This window comes from Anas platyrhynchos, chromosome 15 (assembly GCF_047663525.1).
Source record: "Anas platyrhynchos isolate ZD024472 breed Pekin duck chromosome 15, IASCAAS_PekinDuck_T2T, whole genome shotgun sequence".
NCBI lineage: Eukaryota > Metazoa > Chordata > Aves > Anseriformes > Anatidae > Anas > Anas platyrhynchos.
This window is the reverse complement of record NC_092601.1, coordinates 5,932,985-5,945,394: the sequence shown is the minus strand read 5'-3', so window position 1 is coordinate 5,945,394 and position 12,410 is coordinate 5,932,985. Positions and strand designations below refer to the sequence as shown.

The following is a 12,410-nucleotide window of genomic DNA, read 5'->3' as shown; positions in this document are numbered from 1 at the left end:
GGGGCCAATAAAGTAAAAAATCTTACTGTTTCATGGTGCTCTGTCTAAATATGACCTAAATGTTGCAATTCATATGATGAAAATGAAGCTGTTTCTGAATGCTAGTTGGCTCTAGAGTGGCAATAAGAATTGTTGCAAGTTTTTATTTGGAAATCGTATTTTACTAGAACTGCTGAGTGGGAAGGTCTCTGCTCTTCCTCTCAAGCATCTAGTGCTGGACTCTGTCAGAAACAGAATCCAACACTGGATAGATCATAAGTTTAAGCAGCACTGGAAACCTTGCTCTGGTTTGTCATTATTCCAAGCAGGAAAACAAACAAACAAAAATCCAAAATGACTCTCAATTTTATCTTTTGTGAACTCTTAGCTATAGGAACATAAAGCAATGATGAAACAGGTAAAGTGTATTATTTATATTTGTGCCTTTGAAAAACATTCTGCCCAAAAAAGGCAGGAAAACTGTAGAGATACCAGCTATGATTGCACAATACCCTTTCATTGCAGGTTTCAGACATCTTTTCCTAGTAAACTTCAAAGCTGTAAGATGAAGATTTTTGTTACTTCTCAAGAGGATTTATTCCATATCTAGAAATTTCTTAATAATCCAAAGTCAGAACTGTGCCTTGAAGCATTTCAACACTTCTCCAGAGGGTGTTCTACTGCTTAAAAGTTTTCAGCAGGGATGGTCACAATTCTCAGAAATCACAAGTACTTCTTCCAGTGCAAGCCCATTTCTGCTTGCAGCTAATGGATTTTAGAGCAAGTGCAGTGAATTGACTTGAGCTTGTTCAGAGGAGCATGCAGCCCAATGGAGCATCAGATACGAGTCGACAAGTGAGCGTACCATTGATTAGAAAACAGTGATTATGTACAAGGATCACTTCTTTACGTTCTGCCCCTCACTCATTCATCCAAATATTTTTCTAACTTGTTTTCATACTTCACAAGTTCTTTCTGAGTGCAAAGAGAGCAATAAGGAAAATGAATCCTTATATCAAGTTTTGCCTTATTTATCTGCTTATGCTAGAATGGACAGGACACAACCAGTTCCACAGGGCTTACACAGTCATAAGCATATCTCTACTGTCACACAAATTGATACCGTTGAAGTTTAGCTTAAGATCTAAATTGTATTCTTCAGACTGGTTACCCCACTACTTTCTTCAGTCTCAAATACAACTGTTTCTTTGCAGTTCTCCTCTAACTCTGCCACTTGCTCAAGTGATCCCAGCCTATTTCCCATCCCCCATTTTGTCTTACTCCTCCAGCCTTCTCTTATCTTCCACAGTAAAATTTTCAAACATCCATCTTTGCTTACCATTTTGTACTCCACACTTGGGTGTAGCTCCTTCTAACAAAGCTCATCATTTGTTCTTCTACAATTACTGCCTTTAAGTTCCCATTTGCTGAGGGGAAAATATGAATAAAATAAGACTGCTGATGTGTTAAGGCTTCTGCTCATCATTCTTTTGCACTTCATTCCTTTCTTGCATGCATCTACTGTTTCTTTTCCAGATTCTTTGTAGCACAGCTTTAATCAAGGTCCATTACAAGGACTCTCAGATTAGGTCAGTAGTAGCAATAACACTGTTTTCAAAGCAGAATGTGGGTTATGCTCATCATACATTACAAAGCTTGTTTCCTGCCCATGTTCTTTATTGAAATGTGTGATGCTGCTTCAACTGGAAGCATTCAAATTGTTTTTCAAAAACTACACTACAGTGACTGAGGACTGCTCAAAATAAAAGCATTATATGAACTTCACACTGCCCCAGCTGTGTAGGTAAGCATTTTTCCCATTTTGTAAGTAAGAAATTGATTTACAAAAAGATGGGGTTTACATGTAAAAAGATCACATGCTAAGTCAGTCACAAAGCACAGCTAGGTCTGGAAATAATTTCTCTCTGTGCTCGCTAAGTGTCATAGCACAACTTCACAGAAACCTGTACGTAGCAAAGCTGCCAGTGCCCAGACTCCCCTGCTCTTACTGCTGAGAATTTCTGGAGAACTGACAGTCTCAGTTGCATAAGCTGGCTCTGTTGACTCCAGAAAGATCCGTGAGCATCCCCCAAATATACTTTTAGCTTTTTTTATTTTTTTAATTTGTTTTTAACATAAAGACATTTGTTGTGAAAACTACAACATGCATACAACTCTTGTATAATCAGTCTTGCTCCTCAAGAATATCCAGAGTAGCATATTTATGGTTTTGGCAACACATGTAAATCTACGCTAATTATTGCATTGATGAAAAAATTATCTGAATTGTCTTCAGCAAAGCAGAAGTAAACTACCTAATATCCCCTCCATATACACACAACTAATCCAAATCATTCTGTCATTAACTGAGGCTCTTTAATTTAAATTTTGTATTTAAAAATATAAACTAAACAACATTTTCTTCTTCTATTGTAGACAAAACAAATGGTCCCCAATTTCTTTTAAACAATATTCCTGTGCATGAGACTGGTAACATAATTAAGAAATGTATTCAAGCTATTACTAATTTAATACAGATCATCAATGCTTCCATCAGAAAGCTGTTTATGGCCAACACTGTCACTACTGAATTTATGTAATGTAAATATAAATATATTTTATTCATAGAATATTTTTGCAACTTCAATTATGGAGTAAGTATTTATTTGGAATTCATTATTTTTTGTTTGATAACCATCATTAATTCATGTTCAACTGATTAAGCCTGCTATAAGCTTTAGTGAACATTATACAAGATAAAACACAGATTTGTAGAGATCTGTATTTTCCATACAACTTCAAATCTGGAATCTGTGGACAATGGTATTATGCTGTTTCATAACACCATTGAATGTTATGTCATAATTTAATGACCACTGAATTTTATGTTGTAATGGCATGGATACTCATGGAAATATATCACAATCCTTTCTATTAAAAACAATCTAAATCTCTATACAAGAAGAGATATGTATTGATTTAGAGTTTAAGCTCCTCTCTACTTTTAAACTGCACAAAGTTATCACTCTTCTCACTACACGTCTTCATTTCTGCATATCAGATTAAGATGTTAGGTGTTTCCCCCCCCCCACACACACACACTTCATAGGAGTATAAATGCTTGCTTAGCAAACAACCAAGCTCTCAGCACAAATGCTTCAGTTTAAAAGGGTAGTGTGTTTAAGTATACACTGTAAGTTTAATCTTTCCTCACATTTTCTCTTAAGCTAAGGCAGAGTGCTAAAATTTGTGTTCGAATAAAAAATAAGGTTTGTAAGTTCTTGAACTGACTTTTTATATTTCCTAGAGCTTATTAAGAAATGAGAGGCAAAAAGAACTAATTAAAACAATAAGTATATGATGGAGAAATAAAGACAGCACTGGTACCCTTTTCTATAGATTCTATTCCACTGAGAAATCTACTTTGGTTATCCAAGGGAACAAAAGTTCAGGATGATACATAAAACTATTTTACTGAAGTCAACAAAAGCTGAAGACAGAAACACTGAATTAGTCCAAAACAAAAATGCCTACTCATAAAACCAAACAGCTGTGTTGAGATAATTTCTGGTAAACAAGGGGAGCATGAAGCCAGAAATTAATGAACCAAAACAGCAGTGCTAGAAATTAAGCCCAATTAGTGAATACAATAATAAAAAGAATTGCTATCTCCCTCTCACTTTATTTTTTCAGTATGCTGGTTCAGAGATCTTAATTTCACACTGACACTAACAGAAAACGTGGACTGAAAGGAGAAAGTGCAGTGTCACAGCTGCTGTGCTGCACATGTAGGACCCATGAATTCACAATTATTACTATTTGGCCACAGTTACAAAAAGCTGAAGACCAAAGACTTTAATGATATAGACAGTACATGCTTCAGCACATGCACTAAACAGTACACCCAGCTGAGCTCATGTGGCCAGCCTACTCACTCCTATCCCCCTTCACCTTACTTCTTTCTTTTGCACTGTTTTGGTTTTGCCACTCATCTGCAGCCTGACTTTGCTGTCCAGTGTTGAATCTTCAGCTTTTGTGAGTCTTCCAGCCAAAAAAAGCAGATACAGGTGACATATTAAGCTAACTTTGTCTATATTTGCCAGGTTTAAATCCATTAATGATCGCTACTGGATTACAGGAAAGCACTACAATCTGAAACATTTTCATTGCTAACGTTTTCTGTTTCTATTGATTCTGTAAAGTTACAGTGGCATGTAATTGGCATTAATACTTTTTCACATGCACCAAAATTACCAGAGCAGTTCCATCTTCTAACCAGATGTCTGCTTAACTATCAACTTGAAAGAAAGCCTCTCCATATTTTAACCTTCCCAACTGGTTTACAACTGTAGACAATCTGACTCTGAAAATGAAATTCCATGAAAGTCTATAGATTCATACTAATGCCTTTGTCTGTGTACATGAATTCAATGACTGTTCTTTCTGAAATAAGATTAACTGTCTCCAAAAACTATGCTTGATCCAAAGGTAACTGTCACCAATATATTCTCACTTTGTGTTTCAGGCTCAAGTAACAGTTGTATTGAAGAAACTGTTATAGTCACTTCCGTCCCCCAAATTGTCACTTCCTTTGTACTAGAAGAATCTTTTCTACAGCATCTGCCCTAGATGCATTTAAGGCTACACTTTAAAGAGACAGACTGTTTGGATTGCAGTAATGAGCCTCCCCTCAAAACTGTTACATTTTTCTCTTGAGTCAAAGATAATGTTTTGTTGTTGTTTAATCTCCTGTTAGACGCAGAAGAGAAACAGAATGGTATAGACCTGTATTTATGTTTGGGGCCCATGTTTTGTACAAAATTAATTTATTAAGAAAGGTTGCATATGTGTTCAAACTAAGTGACTGTATACTATCAATATTATGATAGTATTTAGGACTCCACATTAAACAACCATAACTTTACAGAATCACAAAATGGTTGGGGCTAGACCTGTGAAGGTCATTGACCCTCCTGCCCCACCAGGGGCATCCAAAGCAGGGAGCCCAGGCCCATGTCCAAGTGGCTTTGGATATTCTTTGAGGAGGAGACTCCACAGCCTCAGTGGACAACCTGTGCCAGGGCTTGGTCACCATAAACCACTGATTTCTGTGTTCACACAATTTTTGTAAAACTCATTGGTGAACTTACCTTTTGAAACTTTTAACACTAAGGCAACTAAGTCTCACACTTTCTCTAAGACTTTTATTTGAAGTTTTCAAAACCATAACATGGTCTCTTTGCAATAAACCTGTGAAATTAAATGTAGGACAAAGGACACAAAAGGAACTATAAATGGATACATATTGGAACTATATGGATATATATTGGAACTATAATGAACACAATTGCATTTTTAAACACATAATGTTAATCTACAAGCAGAGAGAAGGCTTAAATATGGTAAAGAAAAACAAACATTACGGCATTGGTGATTGTTTTTGATACTAAAAATGTATTACCCACAATAAGTCATATTAAATTTCATTCAAATATTCATACTAAAAGATATTATTCATAAAATAAATATTGGTTATCAGTCAGCACTACCCCAAATCAATTTTGGAAATTTTAAGAGAGCCTTAGAGAGTAATCCTTCACGAAGGATAACATAGTATCCATACATAACATAACATAGAATAATACAGCAGAAAGACTGAAAGAATAGTGTCCTTGTCCTTTATTGATGGCACCAAATTCTGAAATGAAACTCAGCAGGTAGGAAGATCCAAAATGGATTTCAAAGGCTCTCCTCTTATCATACAGTGATTGAATACCAAACTACATTTTTTTCTAAAGACATTACAAATCCCTCCCATTTTAAAGAAAACCCACCAGAAATCCACTGTGATATAACCTTTGTAATAGAATAAGCACTTCTTTTTAGGAAACCATCATTGCTCACCAGTACTAAATCATTTCTTGTCATAGTGCCAGGAGCAGCACATGGATGCACTCACACACACACATTCACTCTTCTAAAATACTCCAGAGGAGAGCATCTACACCCTATACCCATTAAGACTTTACCTAAATAGAGGTAGTAATACAACCATCCCAGGGAACATGTCTGCTTAGAAAACTGGTAGTAGTACACAGCTTACGCAGTTCTTTTCTACTGGTTTTAATCAGTCATGTAACGAAAAGGCTACCATCACTTCCATTAATCTAAGTTAGTTTGCTCATCACTTCTTGCTGTATCCTTTTTAGCTGAGGAGATAATTCCTCTTTGTTGAGAACCAAAGTGAGCATATGGACATAATATTCAGCTATAATAATACTGCTTTACATCTTTCTGACAATATAACAGCACTGGATATTAGTATAATTTACTCCCACTTCAAGTCTCCTTTTCATTGACAGAACAGCATGAAGAGATCTTCATGTAAGTGAAAATAAGTCCCGTATGAATTCTAGGACAAAATTATGACGTAGTGAATGTGAAACAGTGAGAAAAAACTTGGGATGTAGATGGAAAACATACAATTAAATTATCATTTCAACTTGAGGGCTTTCTGAGTATTGCAAAATAAATAGGGAATATCTATTTAGTTCACACTTAGACAACAAATCATAATTTCTCTGCTCTCCAGAGATGATTGCAGTGAGGCACATGATTAATACATTATGGTGTATTAATCACACATTATGCTGTATCTGTATTCTGTTGGCGGTGTTGCACATGAACTGCTGGAGAAGATTTCAGTTTCTTGTGGTAGCTACTTAACACCTCTCCTGCAGTACTGACTTCCACGGGGATCGTTCTCAGAACAAAACCAACAAAATTAAATCCTGTATCATATGAGAGGTGACATCAAACGACATTATCAGGTACTGGGCACCTTCAGGACACTTCATGGTGCAAAGGATCAAAGACTGTTAGAGACCTCACTGCCATGTTCACATAGTTTGGAGTTACACAGCTTCAGCAATAATGCTGCCAGCTATACTCTTACCAGGCCTAAGTAAATCAGCAAAACCTTCAGGCATGCCACATTCTTATTCCTCCTTCAGCAGAGCCACTTTGTAAACAGAGACAAATGTCCAGCAGTTGCCTTGTTCTCACCCTACCATCCTCTCAGTACTCCAGAGGCAGGGAGGAGGAGGAATGAAGGCACCAAGGAAGCCTGTTCCCTGTCCTGCAGAGCCTGTGCTGGAGGAAGAAGTAGGCTCTGGAAATGGTCCTACTTGGGATGCAAGGTCACCTGTGCAACTTGGAGGTTTGGCGCTAAATTAATTCCATCACTAACAAGATTGTTTGCAGTACACATTTGCACAGGATATGATTTTAGAATGCACTCCTCCCAGTCATATGAGCATAAGTTACATAAACAACTCTGAGAAGTAGCTTTATACAAATGAACAAATGACTTTTTATTTGTTTGTTTGTTTTGTTTTTTCTTCCTTTTTTTCCCCTCACAGTGTTTACTAAGCACAGGAAACTAAAATGAGGTTCAAGACAGTCCTGTCTTGGTATATCCACCTTATCCTTGAGAGACTTTCCTTCCACTGCTTCTTAAAAAGATGAGAAAGAGTCCTCTCTGACATGACGTCTGGTCTACATCTTCAGGCAAGTTCCTCCCCTCTAAAGAGGCAAAGATAAACCACAGCTCTTCATCTATGTTACCCTCTTTGTTACATACTCATGTAACATACTCATGCCAGTCTTAAAGTGGGAGCAAAGAGAAGGCAAACCAGTGTTCCCATTATAAAGAAGGCTTTAGGCTGACAGAGAGGCAATTTTAGGCATCCATAATTAGATTTCACAGCCAGATCGGATTCAAAAACTCCTTTTCCAATGCATTTATCAATTGGTATTAAGTACTTTAACAATGTAAGATTTAGTAAATTATTTCAAAGCATTGTGAGGTTAGACCTTAATCATATATGGCAGAAAGAGAAATGTATGGGATACTAAATCAAAACCAAGGCAAATTATAGTACAAACTATAGCAAGATAATTCATTGTTAAGAGCTTATTTTAATCTAGTTCTACAACCTTCTTCTAATTCCTCACCTGTCTACCCACCTTCTTAAAAAAAAAAAAAAAAGCTTATAGAAAGATATACTTGTTTCCACCAGCAAACGCCTTTCACATATACAAAGGACCAACTGAAGAACTATCATTTGTCTGTTTGCCATCCATTTTAAATGGTATTTTTATTTCAGGCTTCATTTTACAGGAGTGTAACATTTTTAATGTAGCAGAGATTCAATCCACTAAAACTTAATTTCAAATGCTGCTTTTCCAGCTTAAGGCATATGCATCATTATGTCAGCACAAAAATTCTTCACATTGCATTTTTAACAGGATACTCGAACTATTCGCAGTGAAACATTCTTAATTATGAGAATGAATTCTTGCTGTCATCACTGCACTTTAAAGATATGATATCTAATTTTGTTTAATTATTTCCCATATTCTGGGAAAAGGTAGCAGAATATGAGCAATTATGGGCTACCAAAGGGTGGTAAGACAGTGGTGGTATAATCACAGAATCACACAGAATTTCAAGGTTGGAAGAGACCTCAAGATCATCGAGTCCAACCTCTGACCTAACACTAACAGTCCCCACTAAACCATATCCCTAAGCTCTACATCTAAATGTCTTTTAACGACCTCCAGGGATGGTGACTCCACCACCTCCCTGGGCAGCCTGTTCCAATGCCTCACAACCCTTTCAGTAAAGAAGTTCTTCCTAACATCTAACCTAAAACTCCCCTGGCGCAACTTTAGCCCATTCCCTCTCATCCTGTCACCACCCACGTGGGAGAACAAGCCAACCCCCACCTTGCTACAGCCTCCTTTAAGGTATCTGTAGAGAGCGATAAGGTCGCCCCTGAGCCTCCTCTTCTCCAGGCTGAACAAGCCCAGCTCCTTCAGCCGCTCCTCATAGGACTTGTTCTCCAGGCCCCTCAACAGCTTCGTCGCCCTTCTTTGGACCCGCTCAAGCACCTCGATGTCCTTCTTGTAGCGAGGGGCCCAAAACTGAACACAGTACTCGAGGTGCGGCCTCACCAGAGCCGAGTACAGGGGGACGATCACCTCCCTAGCCCTGCTGGTCACACTGTTTCTGATACAAGCCAGGATGCCGTTGGCCTTCTTGGCCACCTGAGCACACTGATGGCTCATATTCAGCCGACTGTCCACCATCACTCCCAGGTCCTTCTCTGCCTGGCAGCTCTCCAACCACTCATCTCCCAGCCTGTAGCTCTGCTTGGGGTTATTGCGCCCCAGGTGCAGGACCCGGCACTTGGCCTTGTTAAACTTCATGCAGTTGACCTCAGCCCATCGGTGCAGCCTATCCAGAGCCTTCCTACCCTCGAGCAGATCGACACACGCACCTAGCTTGGTGTCATCTGCGAGCTTACTGAGGGTGCACTCGATGCCCTCGTCCAGATCATTGATGAAGATGTTAAAGAGGACCGGCCCCAGCACCGAGCCCTGGGGGACGCCACTAGTGACTGGCCTCCAACTGCACTTGACTCCATTTACCACAACTCTTTGGGCCCGGCTATCCAGCCAGTTTCTAACCCAACGAAGCGTGCGCCAGTCCAAGCCCAGAGCAGCCAGTTTCTTGAGGAGAATGCTGTGGGAGACGGTGTCAAAAGCCTTGCTGAAGTCAAGGTAGACCACATCCACAGCCTTTCCCTCGTCCACCCAGCGCGTCACTTTGTCATAGAAGGAGATCAGGTTCGTCAAGCAGGACCTGCCTTCCATAAACCCATGCTGACTGGGCCTGATCGCCTGCTTGCCCTTCAAGTGCCGCATGATGACTCCCAAGAGGATCTGCTCCATGAGCTTCCCTGGTACTGAGGTCAAACTGACAGGCCTGTAGTTCCCCGGGTCAGCCCTCCGGCCCTTCTTGTAGATGGGCGTCACATTTGCTAGCCGCCAGTCAGCTGGGACCTCCTCCGATAGCCAGGACTGCTGATAAATGATGGATAGGGGCTTGGCCAGCTCCTCTGCCAGTTCTCTCAGTACCCTTGGGTGGATCCCATCCGGCCCCATCGACTTGTGCACATCCAAGTGCCGTAGCAGGTCACCAACCAGTTCTTCGTGAATGGTGAGGGCCACATCCTGCTCCCCATCCCCTTCCACCAGCTCAGGGTACTGGGTATCCAGAGAACAACCGGTATTGCCGCTAAAGACTGAGGCAAAGAAGGCATTGAGCACCTCCGCCTTTTCCTCATCTCTTGTAACTAAGTTTCCCCCCGCATCCAGTAAAGGATGGAGATTCTCCTTAGTCCTCCTTGTTGTGTTGATGTATTTATAAAAGCGTTTTTTGTTATCTTTAACGGCAGTAGCCAGATTGAGCTCCAGATGAGCTTTGGCCTTCCTAATCTTGTCCCTGCACAGCCTCGCTACATCCTTATAGTCCTCCCTAGTGGCCTGCCCACTTTTCCAAAGATTATAAACCCTCTTTTTTCTCCTAAGCTCAAGCCACAGTTCTCTGTTGAGCCAGGCTGGTCTTCTTCCCCGCTGGCTCATCTTTGGGCACATGGGAACAGACCGCTCCTGCGCCATTAGGATTTGCCTCTTGAAGAGCGCCCAGCCTTCCTGGACCCCTCTGCCCTTCAGAACCGCCTCCCAAGCGATTCCACCAACTAGTGTCCTGAGCAGCCCAAAGTCAGCTCTCCGAAAGTCCAATACAGTGGTTTTACTGGTTCCCTTCCTGGCCTTGCCAAGAATAGTGAACTCCACCATTTCGTGGTCACTCTGCCCAAGACAGCTCCCGACAATCACATCCTCCACCAGTCCTTCTCTGTTTGTGAAGAGAAGGTCTAGCAGGGCACCACCCCTGGTAGGTTCACTAATCAGCTGCGTCAGGAAGCTATCTTCCACTTTCTCCAGAAACCTCCTAGACTGCTTTCTCTGGGCTGTGTTGTGCTTCCAGGATATGTCAGGGAAGTTGAAGTCCCCCACGAGTACAAGCGCTGAATAATGCATAATCAAAGAAAACAATTTAAATAAGAGGTGATTGTGTGTATAAAACGCATAGCTTATTGTTCAAATGATCAAATGGTTTATTTTTCTGCATGTGTTCTACCAGTGTGTTTTATTAATAGGCACTCAAATACCTAATATGGTGTTTTCAGGATTTGTATCAACTTCTTTCCTGGTGGTTTTTCCCAGTAGTTGGAAGGCCACCTGGTTCAAATTTCTCATGGCTTATTTCTTTCTCCGCTAATGTTCAATAGTTATTGTTTTATTGCAATGTATTTACAAGAAACAAGCAATTTTTTTCAAGGTGCCAAGAGCTTCAAGCTTTGTTTGTTTATAGCTCCTCTGTGCACTACTACAAGTCTCTTAGATTCAACTGCCAATGTAAGAGATTAAGGGGCTAAGTAAGTTTGACTGGTGCAGGAATCTTTCAAATATGTTCCTCTAGCTCAACTCTTCACTGACAGTTTTTATTTAATGATAACTGAAAAAAAAAACCACACCACACAACCAAACAAAAAAACCCTTGGTGCAGAAGGAATGACAAAAGAATGACATATTTCAGGCACAATTCAGTATCTGTTCATAACTCTGAAAAAAATAAAATAAAATTTGACAAAATTATAAAGCTTGTTGGCCTGTTTGCTTGCTCTTGCTGTTTGTTGTTGTTGTTTTGTTTTTAAATACCTACAATTAATCTTCAGCTTGATAGTGTTGGAGCAAATGTTTGCTGACCTGTAGCTTGCCTGCAGGGCAATAAATATTCATTAAGTTAAAAATAAATAAATAAATAAATATATATATATATATATATATATATACACACACACACACACACTAGAGAAATCTATCTTGGCTCCTGTTCCTCATACATCAGTGCTGCCTCTGGCATTTCATCACCAGAAATTGAGATTGATCCTTACATAGGTTACACGCTGCTTTACATTTGTTTTTCTAGGGAGGGTTGAATTTTCATTGCTGATGAAAAGAGCTATTTACTAATATCAGCAACTAAATTCATGGTTACCACAAAAATGTCTCTGCCAATGCAACTTACTTCTGGCTGGCCCTGCTATTTCATTCCTGCTCCTCTCCAACATAGAAATTAAGTTGTAATAAAAACTTTAATGATGCACAGAGATGAGCCCCTCTTGCTCTAACTTGCTTCTTAACTCATGCTCAAAGTGAAATACAATAGTGTTAAACATACATCAGTATGTTTTCTCAAGCAATTAAATAGATATTGCCTACACATTGCTTTTCAATAGCAAGATGAAGGTAACAGTTTTGATATCTGTTCTCATATGCTTTGGTTTCTGGTTTTATTCACTGAATATTTCAAATAGGAACTGTTTTTCTGCCTTTTCTTATTATTAAGAACACTCCTACATCAAGATGCTTTTTTAAAGGTGGAAGATCTCCCCATGCACATAAATTACTCTTTATGGTAGATCACAGTGTAGTTGTGGGGAAAGGGGGAGAAACAT

The 12,410-nt window shown here is 39.6% G+C and overlaps 1 long non-coding RNA gene across 4 annotated transcripts in view; it reads right to left on the bottom strand.

The window, feature by feature from the left end:
* The window catches only part of LOC106014765 (uncharacterized), a 128,339-nt gene that overhangs the window by 32,883 nt on the left and 83,046 nt on the right, over positions 1-12,410 (bottom strand). The gene's annotated exons all lie outside the window — the stretch shown is intronic.